This window comes from Nuphar pumila, chromosome 10 (assembly GCF_984573655.1).
Source record: "Nuphar pumila chromosome 10, dmNupPumi1.hap1.1, whole genome shotgun sequence".
NCBI lineage: Eukaryota > Viridiplantae > Streptophyta > Magnoliopsida > Nymphaeales > Nymphaeaceae > Nuphar > Nuphar pumila.
The window spans coordinates 85,435,227-85,452,074 of NC_143258.1; the positions used below are offsets into that span (position 1 = coordinate 85,435,227).

At 36.9% G+C, this 16,848-nt stretch overlaps 1 protein-coding gene across 3 annotated transcripts in view; it reads left to right on the plus strand.

Annotated features, from left to right (window-relative positions):
* Positions 1-3,863: 3,863 nt before the first annotated feature.
* LOC149827163 (protein RTF1 homolog) overlaps positions 3,864-16,848 on the plus strand; it is a 35,670-nt gene continuing 22,685 nt past the window's right edge. For 2 of the 3 annotated variants that reach the window (XM_090019187.1, XM_090019188.1), the window contains exon 1: positions 3,864-4,043. The gene's annotated coding sequence lies outside the window, so the exon portion shown is untranslated. The remainder of the gene's footprint in view (positions 4,044-16,848) is intronic. The other variant, XM_090019189.1, reaches the window with a different exon arrangement.

The window sequence follows — 16,848 nt, forward strand, 5'->3', positions numbered from 1 at the left end:
TCATAGATCATGGGAGGGCTTATGTAAGAGTATGCAACCAGTTCAGATTGATTTATGCTTCAGTTTGGCCATTGTCATATAAAGGGAGTTTGCAGATGACCTGCCTTTGCTTTAAATTCCAATCTACTACTTGATTCTTCTTATTTGTTGCTACCTTCTAAGATATGATATATGCTTTACATGTTTCCAAAAGAACATTCGTCGCCTTCATTTGCTAAAACAAGGAATTGGTCATATGATGATTTTTGGGTTGAAGTTTGCAATAGTCCTTCAAGGCATTGACAACCCCATTTTGCTAAAGTGAGATCAATCATCTAAGTTCCTATGGTCGAAGTGAACCATAAAGTGCTTTTCTAAGGAACACAATCTCTTTCCATAAAGTACCAAGACTTTGGCACTCATCTCCTTCATGTTCTTTGGAAAGGGTTTGTCATGGTTGCTAAGCCTCCAACTTAAGAAAGCCAATGGGTGACCTTTGTTCCTCATCATGACTCTGGTTTTGATGTCATATACATTGTGATCAACTATAAGCATCTTGAAGAACTTGGACAAGGCAAGCATTGGGGTACTACACATGTCTCATGTGAGGATCACAAGATCGGGCCCCCTCCGTCCGCACTAGGATATTTCCTTTTGAGGGGGCAATAATCATTCCAGGTTTTCTTTCGAACCTTTGACTTTTCTTGATGGTTCTAAGGTGCCTTTTGACTGATGTTTTAGGCCAAGTGAGTATGACATCAATTTTCTTGGGTTTTGCATGTCCACCTCGTTCTTCCATAACTTGATGATGTTAGGACACTCAAAGATGTCTATTATTGCATGTAGACCATTGGGTCATGACCTTGCCTTCCTTATTACTTGACTTTTCTACTTTGAGTAGGTCGAGATAGATCATTTAAAAAGCTCTATAAGCTTTAAGAGCTTCATTAAAGCCATCATTATCGTTTCCTATAAGCTTATGACCCTTAAGGCATATGACTCGATTGGCGAGGTTCACAAAAGCCATTGAATGACCTACAACCATTAAATGAGATCTATTTTCAATGACACACACATTGAGCTGCACAACAAACACCATGAAGATTTTAGGCAAGGCAAGCAAGGAAGCCTTGCATACGGTTTGCTTGATAACCACACGAAGGCGTTCCTTTCCAACATTGCTTATAAGGAGACAACAATAGTTTTTCCATCCCATTCACACCCTTCACTATCTATGACATATCCAAGAAACCTTCTTGAAGTCGCAATCAATGCAAACTTAGGCCAAGAGATCGTAGACTTGGTCTTGTCGGGCTTCACACTTTTGGCTTCTCTGTTCACATTATGATCATGGTAGGATACTATAGGTTGCCTCAATTTACAAGAAGTCCATAGGGCCATAAACTTACACTCTCCATAGAGGATATCCCGTTCTTGAAAACCTTGGAGAGGTAAGGAGGTGGGTTTATCAAACATTTTCCAAGATTGATGAGAATCTTATTCGTTTCAAGAAGAACCACAACTTCTTGGGCATTTATACTTCATCACCTTTAGTTGTTTGGGTCCTCCAAGTGAATTTAGGTTTCACCATAGTGTTGACCTTTAAATTGACTTTCCCCTTCTTGTTTTGTTTGCGGCCCTTCGGCCAATCGAGGGGTCGACTCAGTATCTTTATGAAGAATGACCCTTTTAGTCGCTCCTTCTTAACCTTATCCTTTATGAAATAACCTTCTATGAGTTGGGAGTTTCTAGCCATGAGCTCATTCTATATTTCCTTCCCAGTTTCTCCCACTAAAGCTTTTACCAAGGCAATTTTGGACCAATCCTTGCTCCTGAAATATGAGCCTTCGTGAACCGAAGGTCCAAACTTTGTTAGGGTTTCTTTTTCAAGATTTACCCTAGTAGGGGTCTCATGACATTTTTCGTGCAACTGATCCCACATTAAAACTTCTCTATTGAGGAGTTCCTTTGCACATCCTAGACTATGTTCAAAGGGTTTCATTTGACTTACACTTGCCTTTTAGGCCTTACATGTCTCATCACGAGTTCCTTTCTATAAAGATGAGGACAAAAGTTTTTAGCATCCTCGACCATAGAGTGAAATGAATCTACATGCACGTGTCATTTTCACACTTGTCTGTTCATGATCCACACACGGGTTCTTGCGCCTCCGTCGAGAGAACTTTAGAAACTGCATTGACCTCGAGGACAATGGCAAGACCATGCTTGCTGGTTTGGTCGACGTGTTGTGGCGAGGCTTATTTGCATGTCAAAAAATCGACACGCTTCTTGAAAATATCTACACCTTGGGCAGTGGACCAAAGCGTCTATAGCACAGACCGAACTGCTTCCTGGATTTGCTGCAATAGGTTCAATATTGGTGGAAAGCTTGGCGCAAGTTTGAACATGCTCTTTCTCACACGAACCAGCTTGGGGTTCCTCCTTTTCTTGGCAAATTTGTTAACGAAGGTAGAACTCATTTTAACAATTTTGAAGAATAAGGACCGTTCACTCTTATACCACTTTGATGCATTCCTGGGTATGGGTTCACTGTTTTAGGCAGCTGGTAGGCTCGGTTAGGTCAAGGTCTAGGTTAATAGGTCAATTTGGTTGAACAAGGTCTAAGTTTTCTTATAGGTTTACGTAAAAAGATAAGTACACTCAAACAATATGAAGGAAAAATCTTAAATTTGGAGGGATGATTCCAAATACCTTGGACTAGGTTTGGGTAAAATTTGAGGAGCAGGAGGTTCGACAACAAAAAGATATGACTTTAAGAATTGAACGTAGGAACATGACAGGATAAAACAAGGATATACTGAGTTTTGGAGAAAGGCAAACCAACTTGTAAAATCGAGTTATCTTCATAGAGAGAGCTCAATAAATCTTGAAATTTGGAGGAGTGACACGAGACACCTTAAAGTATACTGGGTCTAAATTGCATATTCATAGTGTCAAGTTATAATGAATTCCATAGCATACAAATTGTACAATAGATGTGGGAAATTGAGAAACCTCATATTTGCCTCAACCCTGGCCACAAAGATTCTTGGTAACGGTAAAGCCAAAGATCCAACAAATTCTAGTTGTTTGGGTGTCATCAAAAAACATCAATCCAAGTTAATATTTCTACATGCTTTTGTTACTTTTTTTTTATTGTTTTCATGTGCTTCCTCACACGCTTCCACTCGCTTCCTATGTGTTTTCTCTAAATTGCTAAGCATCATTGTTAAATTTTAACAAAAAAATAAATTAATCACTGAGAAATCATGAAACATAAGAATAATCAATTTTATTTAATTTTTTATTTATTTCTTTTTTTATTTTTATGCAGCTCTCATATTGCTTCTTTTTTATTCTTGTTTGATACTTTGCTTTTTGCTTCCTATCAATTTTAAAATGCCTTGATTCTCGCTTCCACTTTTTAGTATGGCAACCTTGAGAAACATTTTCATGACCAGCACCACTCATAAAAATAGACAGCTTTAATAACAAAACATGTATAAAAGGAATTTGATTTGTGTCTTCATTCCATTTGAACTAATAAGAGGCATCAGGTCATGTTTCAATAACAGTTTGATATCTGTAAACATGAAATAGATCCAGCCATAGCCTAAGTAAAGTGTCCGTTATTAAGGCTCCATGTGGGAGCTGAGAGTTGGAGGAAATTTTATGGATTTAGAAAAATTTCGGTTTTGAGTGCAAATACAAATGAACTGTGCAACGAGGACACGGCTCAAGGGACACTAGACACACCATTTATGTGCAATTTTATATTAAGAATAGTACGAAGGGGACTAAAGAGCACGTTGAAGTGTCCCTTACACAGCAAATAAGGGCATCTTACTTCTTTTCTCATTTTCATAAATAACCTTCACGAGTTCAAAAGAACATAAGGGCATGTTTGATGAGCCGTTCCCAGCCTCCTACTTTCCTTTTCTTCCACGTCTGCCTCCGTCCGCCACTCTTTCGCTGTCGAGGATCAGCCGGACGTCGGGAGCAACGCCACTTCCCTTCGTGAGAGAGAGAACGCTCTTCGTTCCTCTTCCTTCCCTGAGAAAAAGGTTCGCCTCTCTCTCTCTCTCTCAGATTCCCCCTCAGATCTCGATTGATATCCCTCTCTTGATTCCGAATTCGATCTCAAACAACACTCTCCGGCTTTTTCTTGGTCGGAGGATCTTCGATCCTCGTTTTTTTTTTGGAGATCGGGGGGAATTTAGGCTGGACTTTCGCCGGGATCGGCCATCCATGTCGTCCTCGGCACCTAGACCGCGCTAAAAGTGCTCATCCTCCTTTTTTGCTCAAACCCTTATTTTTTCATGTATTCCAAATCCATTTTCAATCTTGTGAAACATATAAAAACAATCTGGTACATATTCAAAATGCTCCGATGGAGCTCGGTTCAGGGGAAAGAAACAAAGAGAATGAAGAAAAACAAACGAAAGAAGAGAGAGAACCCCTCTCCTTGGAGACCTGCTACAGAAAAACAATCAAAATGTCAAAGGCGATGAGGAGGAGGAGGAGGGGGGGAGTGCACGTGCCTGCCCTGGCTGCCCCCTTATCGTACCAGGGGAGGCACCACCGCACAGGGGAGGGGAGTCCGCCGGGTGACAGATGGTGCCGGAACTCGGAGTGTGGTGGTGGGCGATGTTGGGTTTCTTTCGCTGCACTCCAGACCCATTCGCTGCAGTCTCTTTTTCAAGCACGTCGCCTGATCTTGTTGAGGACGGTAGCTATTTGTGCTGTGAGCCTGTGGCTTCTGCAGGAAGTCGGTTCGTGACATCACTGCATGGCGATTTGTGGTCATGATGTTTCGTAAGTTGAAAGACGTTTGGTCTTTTTCGCATTTAATGCGGGTCTCGTCCCCTATATATATATAGGATGGATGAGAAAGGTTAGGGTAACCTTTTTGAGACTTTTCGGTGAGAGCTTTGTAGAGCGCAAAAAGGCAGAAAGTGTGAGGAACACTTTTAGGGCACCAAAAAAGGTGCAAAGAGAGTAAGGGTAAGAAGTGCTGCTACACTTCTTTTCAGGACAACTTCGTCAAACTGGTTCTTCAGATCATTCGTTCTTTGTTCTTCACTGAGGTATATCCTCTTGTTTGTTTGTTATACCTTGTGTGTTTGTAAGGCTTATGCCTTTTGGCCATCTTGTAATCTTTGCAAGAAGATAGTGGAAGGTGCTGACCTATTGGTCGCCGTGGACGTACCTCAATTGAGAGGGAACCACGTAAATCGTTGTGTGCTGTTTTTGTTTCTGCTGTTGGTTTGTTTTTATTTCTTCCACTGTCATCGTTGCATTGTTTTCATCGATTCACACTTGTGGGGAAGACTCGATCCATCAGTTTGTTTCCGCTTTATCACCAACAAGCGACTGACGACAGCGTTAGAGGGGGCGTCGACCGTTGGGGGCGTTGGAACTCAGAGTATGGCATTGGACTGAGGGGCTATCGCGTCGACCTTTGGGGAGAGGCAACTCAGGCGAGGGGGTCAGCCGGGAGCAAGAGGGGAAGAGAGAGAACAACCGAAAGGGGAAGATAAACCTAACCTTGTTCGACTTTAGAAAGGGTGAAAGCGGGGTGGGTCAGGTTGGTTCCTCAATACCCATTACCAAACCAATCTAGCCTTTTATTTGTGCTCGACAGGTCGTTCAAGCTCGACTCGTTAGCTCATCCGGAGGTTCAAGCTCAACTCATTTACAAAATGGGTGAGCTCAAGCCTTCCTTTCTAGGTAGATATTGTCTTGTTTGATGTAGAGATGACATTAAGGGTACGTTCGGGTGCCTCAAATTCTGATTCTATTCTCTGGTGGCAACCATTGAAATTTGGTTGCCATGAATTTCAATCAAAATGATCCAACTTTTAAAATCGCTTTCTCAGGTACCCTGAGAAAGTGATTATGTGAGAACGAACCGAACTTACTCTAAGTCATGACACTAAGAATGAGTTAAGCAGTTCGGAACCAGGAAAATACAACTCCCACATAGGGAGTTTCTATGCCAATGTCTGCATTCATGAGCTCAACATCAACAAATCAAGCCACTGATGTCAATCCTAAAGGTTGAAAAAGCTGAACTTACACAAGTGTCTAAGCCGACCCAAAGAAAGCCTCACCATTTTCATAGTTCAATGAAGCGGCTACTACATTAGAAATAGCCAACATTCGGGTTCGTGCCTTCTCAATGCCTCAACCCTGGTCATAATTGTTTGACTAAACTTCAACCTAACCCTACTCTCATCCCAACTACCAACTCTTAAAGAGAACCTAACAAAAAAACATGATGTATGCTTAATGGTGAGGCTTTCTTTGGGCCGTCTTGGACACTTGTGTAAGTGCAACTTTTTCAACCTTTAGGATTGACATCATTGGCTTGATTTGTTGGTGTTGAGCTCACGAATGCAGTCATTGGCATAGAAACTCCCTATGTGGGAGTTGTATTTTCCTGGTTCCACTATCCACACTTCGCCCGAACCGCTTAACTTATTCTTATTGGCATGACTTAGAGTAAGTTCGGTTCGTTCTCACAGAATCACTTTCTCAGGCTACTTGAGAAAGTGATTTTAAAAGTTGAATCATTTTGATTGAAATTCATGGCAACCAAATTTCACTGGTTGCCCCCGGAGAATAGAATCAGAATTTGAGGCACCCGAACGTACCCTTAATGTTATCTCTACATCGAACAAGACAATATCTACCTAGGAAGGAACCTCGAACTGAGTAGGCTTGGGCTCGCCCATTTTGTAAATGAGCTGAGCTTAAACCTATGGACGAGCTAACAAACCGAGTTTGAACGACTTGTCAAGCACGAATAAAAGGCTAGATTGGTTTGGTAATGGGTATTGAGGAACCGACCTGACCCACCCCGCTTTCACCCTTTCGAAAGTCGAACAGGGTTAGGTTTATCTTCCCCTTTTGGTTGTTTTCTCTTTCTCTCTCTCTTCCCTTCTCGCTCCCGGCTGACCCCCTCGCCTGAGTTGCCTCTCCCCAAAGGCCGATGCGATGGCCCCTCGGTCCAACGCCATACTCCGAGTTTCAGTGCCTCCTCCGATGCCCCAACAGTCGACGCCCCCTCCGACGCCGTCGCCAGTCGCCCACCACCACACCACCAGTCCACCACACTCCGAGTTCTGGCGCATCTGTCACTCGACGGACTCCCCTCCCCCGTGCGGTGGTGCCTCCCCTGTTACGATACATGGGCAGCCAGGGCAGGCACGTGCACTCCCCCCTGTTAAAATACATGTAATTCATATATATATATATATATATATATATATATGTAATACCCGATAGGGGTATTTTTGTCATTTCACAAGTACCCGATAGGGGTACTTGTTTTTCTTATTTTATTTTCCTCTTTATTTTTTGTAAAATCATATTTTTATTTTTTGTTTTTTTGCTCACACAAAAGGGGCCCCACCATGTAGTCGATGGGGCCCCCAACGGTCACATTTGTGACCGTTGGGGGCTCCCAACGACTACATGGGGAGCCCCCTAGGTGGCTCTCCTTCTCTTGTATATAAATAGGGGTGAACCCCTCTTGTATTTTTTACTTCTTGAGGGAGCTTATGCTCCATTGTAATGGGGTTTTTACCCCTTGTCCATTGTTTCTTCAATAATATGCAACTTATGACTTTATGTCATATTTTTCTCTTTTATGGGTTTTATGGGTTAGCACATTATGTGCTTGTGTTGTTTCCCTTTAATGGGTATATTTGCACTTCACGTGCATAAGTATGGGTTCATTATTGAACCCAATGTATTCCAACTCACTTTCTTACATGGTATCAGAGCAAGGTTGAGATCGAGTTGCTCTTTGGTGCATCGGGAAGCGTGGTACTCAAGAATTTGTTAAAGAAAAATGGTGAAGTATTCGTTTCTCTCTATTGTCTTTCTTATAGTTATTCGGTATGCATTTTATTTCTTTGAGTATTGTATGAAGAATGTAATATGTCCTTTTCTTTATGTGTGCTTTTTGTCATTATGTCTTTTTTTTTGAGTTACTTGCTACTCCATTAAATCGTTTTCGTATGTTTTTCTTTGAAAAACTTTAAATGATAACTTGTTTGGCGAAAAATTAGATATATGATTGCTCAAAACTTGCTTTAATGGGTCGGTAAAAATTTATGACCGTTGGAACTTTGAATTTACATTTTAAACCTAATCTTGTTTATGAAAATACCTTTATATGAATGTTTAGTCTTTAAAGAAAGGTATGTTAAGATTAAAATGCTTGTGAAATATAGTTTTTTGAAAAATGTTTGGCATATATGAAAAATTCCATATTATGTGTCCGTTTTATATGAGCAACGTTTAACTAAGAAAGTTTTTTTTTTATAATACCGGTTGAATTAAGTTTTAAAATGATCTTATGGAATATGGTGATTTTCTTTCCATCTTTACACTCTTAAGGATGTTTTCAACATTTAGAGAGTTCTCTCTCTTTTCAATAAGAGACATTTATAATTTTATGTTGTGATTGTCTCTTGTGGGTTTTGGTGTTTGCCCTTTTGTTTGTTCATTAGTGAATGTTGTAAGTGCTTAATGCACTCTTTTGCTTTTCCGCATATTTCATTACAAAAGTTATGGTCTTCACTAATGTCTAGTGTGTACTTATTTCATTAGGAGTAGGTAATAATCTATTAAGTCATGTTTTTTGATAAAACTTAAGAGTGTTAAATTTTTCCTCAATAAATGTTATTTAAGCCATAGTACAATCTTATTTATCATAAGGTTTTGTTAATGAATCTATTTTGTTGGGATTTCTCCCACTTTAATGGAGTTTTCTCCTTCTTGGGAGTTGTATATGTTTTTTTTTGTTCAAACTCTCCTTAAGGAGCCTTTCGGTCCTTATGATATTCTTGTGAGTATATACTCTTTTATGAAGATTTCATGATTGTGTATCATTTTTAAGTTGCAATAGTAGATTTCATAAGTTTTTCGAACTTCACCATCTTTATGAATGCCTATATTGGCCTAAGTTTGTTATTTTTGAACTTCACCAACTTCACCGTTTAATTGCACCTTATGTCTTTCATAGTTAAGGCTTGTTTGTTCCAAATTGGTTCATACACATGATGTTGCTTAATATTTCATATTATGTTGCATAGTAAGCCTTTTTTTGGTGTACAAGACTTCTTTTGAAGATTAAGCATAATTCGTGTTTATGCAAAATTGTTTTGATGGATTATATTGGACCTTGATTCAATTTGTTAATCGGTCCTCTTTGTAAAAACTTTTATTTGGAAAATGATTCCTTATGTGTTTATTGCCCTTTTGTGGCATTTATGTTTGTCCATCACATGTTATTTAATGCATCATTTATTTGGCCTTAGTATTGTTATATTAGAGATGTTTGACGAGGTGAGTTATGGGCACCTCGTGTTGTATCATTTTTAGATTGTCCACCTTCCATATTATAGATGGTTGTTGAGGTGAGTTATGGGCACCTTGGGACTCTAAAATGATTTGTTATTTGATCTCTAATTATGAGTGTGTCACTCATTTTTTCTCTTGTGCCATTGATATTATGGATGCTACTATGTAAATGTGATGGACATATGGTATTTGAAACCTTAAATGTTTTAAGGTACATTTAAAATCAAGATGTTTTGGGATTATAGCCCAACCTTGTATTTGTTTATGAATCTTATGAGTGCATTTGCACATTTGTGATTCCGTATGTTGTGCTCGTTGTGCACATGTGTTCTTGTGTTTTTTCACAAGTATTCTTGGTGTGTGTATGTTCACACATTTGTTCTCAAGAATTTTATTTTATCGATTATAGTATCTTGTTGAAGATATTTTTTACATGCATGTTATTGTTATGAGAATTCATTGTTTTATTCGAGGTTTATTTTCATTACAAGTTTATTGCCTCAAAAGTCTTTTCCTTTTATGCCCATTATCTAAGTGTCATCATATGTAGACAAGAATTTTATTGCACCTTCGTGTGTTTTTAGCCCTTTGTTGGCTTTTGCTCTCTTGTTCTAGTAGCTGAACACACTTGTCTTGAGTGATCTTATATGTAGACAAGACACGTTGATTCACACCATCGGTTGTGATCTTAGTCCATGTTGGCGTTTGTGTTCTTGTTCTAGTCGCTTAGATGTATGCCCATGGTTGGCTTATTTCACTCATTTCAAGTGCCATCTTATGTAGACAAGATATGTATTATGTTTTAGCCCATGGTTGGCTTATTACTCTTGTTCTAGTAGCTGAACATACTTGGTTTTAAGTGTATTTTTACGTAGATAAGAGATACTTTTTAGTCCATGTTGGCATGTATTCTCTTGCTCTTGTCGTAGATGCACTTATTTCAAGTATTATTATATGTAGATAAGAGGTTCGTTTACACACCTTTGTGTATGTCTCTGGCCTTTATTGGCTTTATATTCTTGATCTAGTAGCTTATACACTTGATTTATGGGTTTTGGAGGACTAATGAGGAAGTTGTTTGTAATGAATAAACTATTATTGAAATTTGCAAAATTCCATTCATGACTTGTGTTTTTCAAGTAAATCATATTTTTGATATGCATATCAAGTTGATTTCTTAGCATTTAATCTATATATTAAGTGCTTATGGTTTTTGCCACCCTTATATGCAAAATGTGGATTTTGTCAATTAAGTATGACTTTCATAAATGTTTTTAAAACCTTGTGAACTCTTGGGTTTATTTTGCCTAAAGTATGCTTGGAGACTTCGTTTCTCTTGTTTGGGACTTCATTACATGTTTAAAGCATGATCATTAATGAGTTCTTTGAGTATTAATTCATTTAATGATAAGTATATGCATATGCTCTTTATGGCCTTTTTTGGGCTCTCATTCAATAAAGCACATGTATGTTATGCCTCTTCGTAGGCTTCTTGTGGTATCCCTTCGTGGATCATTTTGTTATTCCCCATTATGGGGTTATATTTGTCCAATGGTGGACCTTATGAATGCATTATGCATTCTTGTAATTTTTGCATAATTTGCTTCCGCTCATTTTGTTTTAACATAATGTATGATTTAGAAACTTTGGTTTTCTAAATTTTTTGTTTCATACTAAAATAACTATCATGTTATGCATAAATTTTGCACCTTGTTAGGAATGTTCCTTTTTTAGTAAAGTGTAAAGATATTGTTTACTTGTTCTTTGTTGTTTTCTTTTCTCAGGATCTTGGAGATAGGACAAAGGGAAGTACCCTGGATGGTTCGGGAAATGGGTTCATCATTTGAAGACAATTGGAGGAAGGCTATTTCAAGTTTCATTGCATCCTTGCCGAAGCCTCTTGGAGTCGCCGAAGCCTCTTGGAGTCTTGCCCTTTGTTCAATCTTTTCGTTTCCCCGCAAAGATTGAGGGGGGGTGTTAAAATACATGTAATTCATATATATATATATATATATATAATACCCAATAGGGGTATTTTTGTCATTTCACAAGTACCCGATAGGGGTACTTGTTTTTCTTATTTTATTTTCCTCTTTATTTTTTGTAAAATCATATTTTTATTTTTTGTTTTTTTGCTCACACAAAAGGGGCCCCACCATGTAGTCGATGGGGCCCCCAACGGTCACATTTGTGACCGTTGGGGGCTCCCAACGACTACATGGGGAGCCCCCTAGGTGGCTCTCCTTCTCTTGTATATAAATAGGGGTGAACCCCTCTTGTATTTTTTACTTCTTGAGGGAGCTTATGCTCCATTGTAATGGGGTTTTTACCCCTTGTCCATTGTTTCTTCAATAATATGCAACTTATGACTTTATGTCATATTTTTCCCTTTTATGGGTTTTATGGGTTAGCACATTATGTGCTTGTGTTGTTTCCCTTTAATGGGTATATTTGCACTTCACGTGCATAAGTATGGGTTCATTATTGAACCCAATGTATTCCAACTCACTTTCTTACATGGTATCAGAGCAAGGTTGAGATCGAGTTGCTCTTTGGTGCATCGGGAAGCGTGGTACTCAAGAATTTGTTAAAGAAAAATGGTGAAGTATTCGTTTCTCTCTATTGTCTTTCTTATAGTTATTCGGTATGCATTTTATTTCTTTGAGTATTGTATGAAGAATGTAATATGTCCTTTTCTTTATGTGTGCTTTTTGTCATTATGTCTTTTTTTTTGAGTTACTTGCTACTCCATTAAATCGTTTTCGTATGTTTTTCTTTGAAAAACTTTAAATGATAACTTGTTTGGCGAAAAATTAGATATATGATTGCTCAAAACTTGCTTTAATGGGTCGGTAAAAATTTATGACCGTTGGAACTTTGAATTTACATTTTAAACCTAATCTTGTTTATGAAAATACCTTTATATGAATGTTTAGTCTTTAAAGAAAGGTATGTTAAGATTAAAATGCTTGTGAAATATAGTTTTTTGAAAAATGTTTGGCATATATGAAAAATTCCATATTATGTGTCCGTTTTATATGAGCAACGTTTAACTAAGAAAGTTTTTTTTTTATAATACCGGTTGAATTAAGTTTTAAAATGATCTTATGGAATATGGTGATTTTCTTTCCATCTTTACACTCTTAAGGATGTTTTCAACATTTAGAGAGTTCTCTCTCTTTTCAATAAGAGACATTTATAATTTTATGTTGTGATTGTCTCTTGTGGGTTTTGGTGTTTGCCCTTTTGTTTGTTCATTAGTGAATGTTGTAAGTGCTTAATGCACTCTTTTGCTTTTCCGCATATTTCATTACAAAAGTTATGGTCTTCACTAATGTCTAGTGTGTACTTATTTCATTAGGAGTAGGTAATAATCTATTAAGTCATGTTTTTTGATAAAACTTAAGAGTGTTAAATTTTTCCTCAATAAATGTTATTTAAGCCATAGTACAATCTTATTTATCATAAGGTTTTGTTAATGAATCTATTTTGTTGGGATTTCTCCCACTTTAATGGAGTTTTCTCCTTCTTGGGAGTTGTATATGTTTTTTTTTGTTCAAACTCTCCTTAAGGAGCCTTTCGGTCCTTATGATATTCTTGTGAGTATATACTCTTTTATGAAGATTTCATGATTGTGTATCATTTTTAAGTTGCAATAGTAGATTTCATAAGTTTTTCGAACTTCACCATCTTTATGAATGCCTATATTGGCCTAAGTTTGTTATTTTTGAACTTCACCAACTTCACCGTTTAATTGCACCTTATGTCTTTCATAGTTAAGGCTTGTTTGTTCCAAATTGGTTCATACACATGATGTTGCTTAATATTTCATATTATGTTGCATAGTAAGCCTTTTTTTGGTGTACAAGACTTCTTTTGAAGATTAAGCATAATTCGTGTTTATGCAAAATTGTTTTGATGGATTATATTGGACCTTGATTCAATTTGTTAATCGGTCCTCTTTGTAAAAACTTTTATTTGGAAAATGATTCCTTATGTGTTTATTGCCCTTTTGTGGCATTTATGTTTGTCCATCACATGTTATTTAATGCATCATTTATTTGGCCTTAGTATTGTTATATTAGAGATGTTTGACGAGGTGAGTTATGGGCACCTCGTGTTGTATCATTTTTAGATTGTCCACCTTCCATATTATAGATGGTTGTTGAGGTGAGTTATGGGCACCTTGGGACTCTAAAATGATTTGTTATTTGATCTCTAATTATGAGTGTGTCACTCATTTTTTCTCTTGTGCCATTGATATTATGGATGCTACTATGTAAATGTGATGGACATATGGTATTTGAAACCTTAAATGTTTTAAGGTACATTTAAAATCAAGATGTTTTGGGATTATAGCCCAACCTTGTATTTGTTTATGAATCTTATGAGTGCATTTGCACATTTGTGATTCCGTATGTTGTGCTCGTTGTGCACATGTGTTCTTGTGTTTTTTCACAAGTATTCTTGGTGTGTGTATGTTCACACATTTGTTCTCAAGAATTTTATTTTATCGATTATAGTATCTTGTTGAAGATATTTTTTACATGCATGTTATTGTTATGAGAATTCATTGTTTTATTCGAGGTTTATTTTCATTACAAGTTTATTGCCTCAAAAGTCTTTTCCTTTTATGCCCATTATCTAAGTGTCATCATATGTAGACAAGAATTTTATTGCACCTTCGTGTGTTTTTAGCCCTTTGTTGGCTTTTGCTCTCTTGTTCTAGTAGCTGAACACACTTGTCTTGAGTGATCTTATATGTAGACAAGACACGTTGATTCACACCATCGGTTGTGATCTTAGTCCATGTTGGCGTTTGTGTTCTTGTTCTAGTCGCTTAGATGTATGCCCATGGTTGGCTTATTTCACTCATTTCAAGTGCCATCTTATGTAGACAAGATATGTATTATGTTTTAGCCCATGGTTGGCTTATTACTCTTGTTCTAGTAGCTGAACATACTTGGTTTTAAGTGTATTTTTACGTAGATAAGAGATACTTTTTAGTCCATGTTGGCATGTATTCTCTTGCTCTTGTCGTAGATGCACTTATTTCAAGTATTATTATATGTAGATAAGAGGTTCGTTTACACACCTTTGTGTATGTCTCTGGCCTTTATTGGCTTTATATTCTTGATCTAGTAGCTTATACACTTGATTTATGGGTTTTGGAGGACTAATGAGGAAGTTGTTTGTAATGAATAAACTATTATTGAAATTTGCAAAATTCCATTCATGACTTGTGTTTTTCAAGTAAATCATATTTTTGATATGCATATCAAGTTGATTTCTTAGCATTTAATCTATATATTAAGTGCTTATGGTTTTTGCCACCCTTATATGCAAAATGTGGATTTTGTCAATTAAGTATGACTTTCATAAATGTTTTTAAAACCTTGTGAACTCTTGGGTTTATTTTGCCTAAAGTATGCTTGGAGACTTCGTTTCTCTTGTTTGGGACTTCATTACATGTTTAAAGCATGATCATTAATGAGTTCTTTGAGTATTAATTCATTTAATGATAAGTATATGCATATGCTCTTTATGGCCTTTTTTGGGCTCTCATTCAATAAAGCACATGTATGTTATGCCTCTTCGTAGGCTTCTTGTGGTATCCCTTCGTGGATCATTTTGTTATTCCCCATTATGGGGTTATATTTGTCCAATGGTGGACCTTATGAATGCATTATGCATTCTTGTAATTTTTGCATAATTTGCTTCCGCTCATTTTGTTTTAACATAATGTATGATTTAGAAACTTTGGTTTTCTAAATTTTTTGTTTCATACTAAAATAACTATCATGTTATGCATAAATTTTGCACCTTGTTAGGAATGTTCCTTTTTTAGTAAAGTGTAAAGATATTGTTTACTTGTTCTTTGTTGTTTTCTTTTCTCAGGATCTTGGAGATAGGACAAAGGGAAGTACCCTGGATGGTTCGGGAAATGGGTTCATCATTTGAAGACAATTGGAGGAAGGCTATTTCAAGTTTCATTGCATCCTTGCCGAAGCCTCTTGGAGTCGCCGAAGCCTCTTGGAGTCGCCGAAGCCTCTTGGAGTCTTGCCCTTTGTTCAATCTTTTCGTTTCCCCGCAAAGATTGAGGGGGGGTGTTAAAATACATGTAATTCATATATATATATATATATATATATCTATAATACCCAATAGGGGTATTTTTGTCATTTCACAAGTACCCGATAGGGGTACTTGTTTTTCTTATTTTATTTTCCTCTTTATTTTTTGTAAAATCATATTTTTATTTTTTGTTTTTTTGCTCACACAAAAGGGGCCCCACCATGTAGTCGATGGGGCCCCCAACGGTCACATTTGTGACCGTTGGGGGCTCCCAACGACTACATGGGGAGCCCCCTAGGTGGCTCTCCTTCTCTTGTATATAAATAGGGGTGAACCCCTCTTGTATTTTTTACTTCTTGAGGGAGCTTATGCTCCATTGTAATGGGGTTTTTACCCCTTGTCCATTGTTTCTTCAATAATATGCAACTTATGACTTTATGTCATATTTTTCTCTTTTATGGGTTTTATGGGTTAGCACATTATGTGCTTGTGTTGTTTCCCTTTAATGGGTATATTTGCACTTCACGTGCATAAGTATGGGTTCATTATTGAACCCAATGTATTCCAACTCACTTTCTTACATGGTATCAGAGCAAGGTTGAGATCGAGTTGCTCTTTGGTGCATCGGGAAGCGTGGTACTCAAGAATTTGTTAAAGAAAAATGGTGAAGTATTCGTTTCTCTCTATTGTCTTTCTTATAGTTATTCGGTATGCATTTTATTTCTTTGAGTATTGTATGAAGAATGTAATATGTCCTTTTCTTTATGTGTGCTTTTTGTCATTATGTCTTTTTTTTTGAGTTACTTGCTACTCCATTAAATCGTTTTCGTATGTTTTTCTTTGAAAAACTTTAAATGATAACTTGTTTGGCGAAAAATTAGATATATGATTGCTCAAAACTTGCTTTAATGGGTCGGTAAAAATTTATGACCGTTGGAACTTTGAATTTACATTTTAAACCTAATCTTGTTTATGAAAATACCTTTATATGAATGTTTAGTCTTTAAAGAAAGGTATGTTAAGATTAAAATGCTTGTGAAATATAGTTTTTTGAAAAATGTTTGGCATATATGAAAAATTCCATATTATGTGTCCGTTTTATATGAGCAACGTTTAACTAAGAAAGTTTTTTTTTTATAATACCGGTTGAATTAAGTTTTAAAATGATCTTATGGAATATGGTGATTTTCTTTCCATCTTTACACTCTTAAGGATGTTTTCAACATTTAGAGAGTTCTCTCTCTTTTCAATAAGAGACATTTATAATTTTATGTTGTGATTGTCTCTTGTGGGTTTTGGTGTTTGCCCTTTTGTTTGTTCATTAGTGAATGTTGTAAGTGCTTAATGCACTCTTTTGCTTTTCCGCATATTTCATTACAAAAGTTATGGTCTTCACTAATGTCTAGTGTGTACTTATTT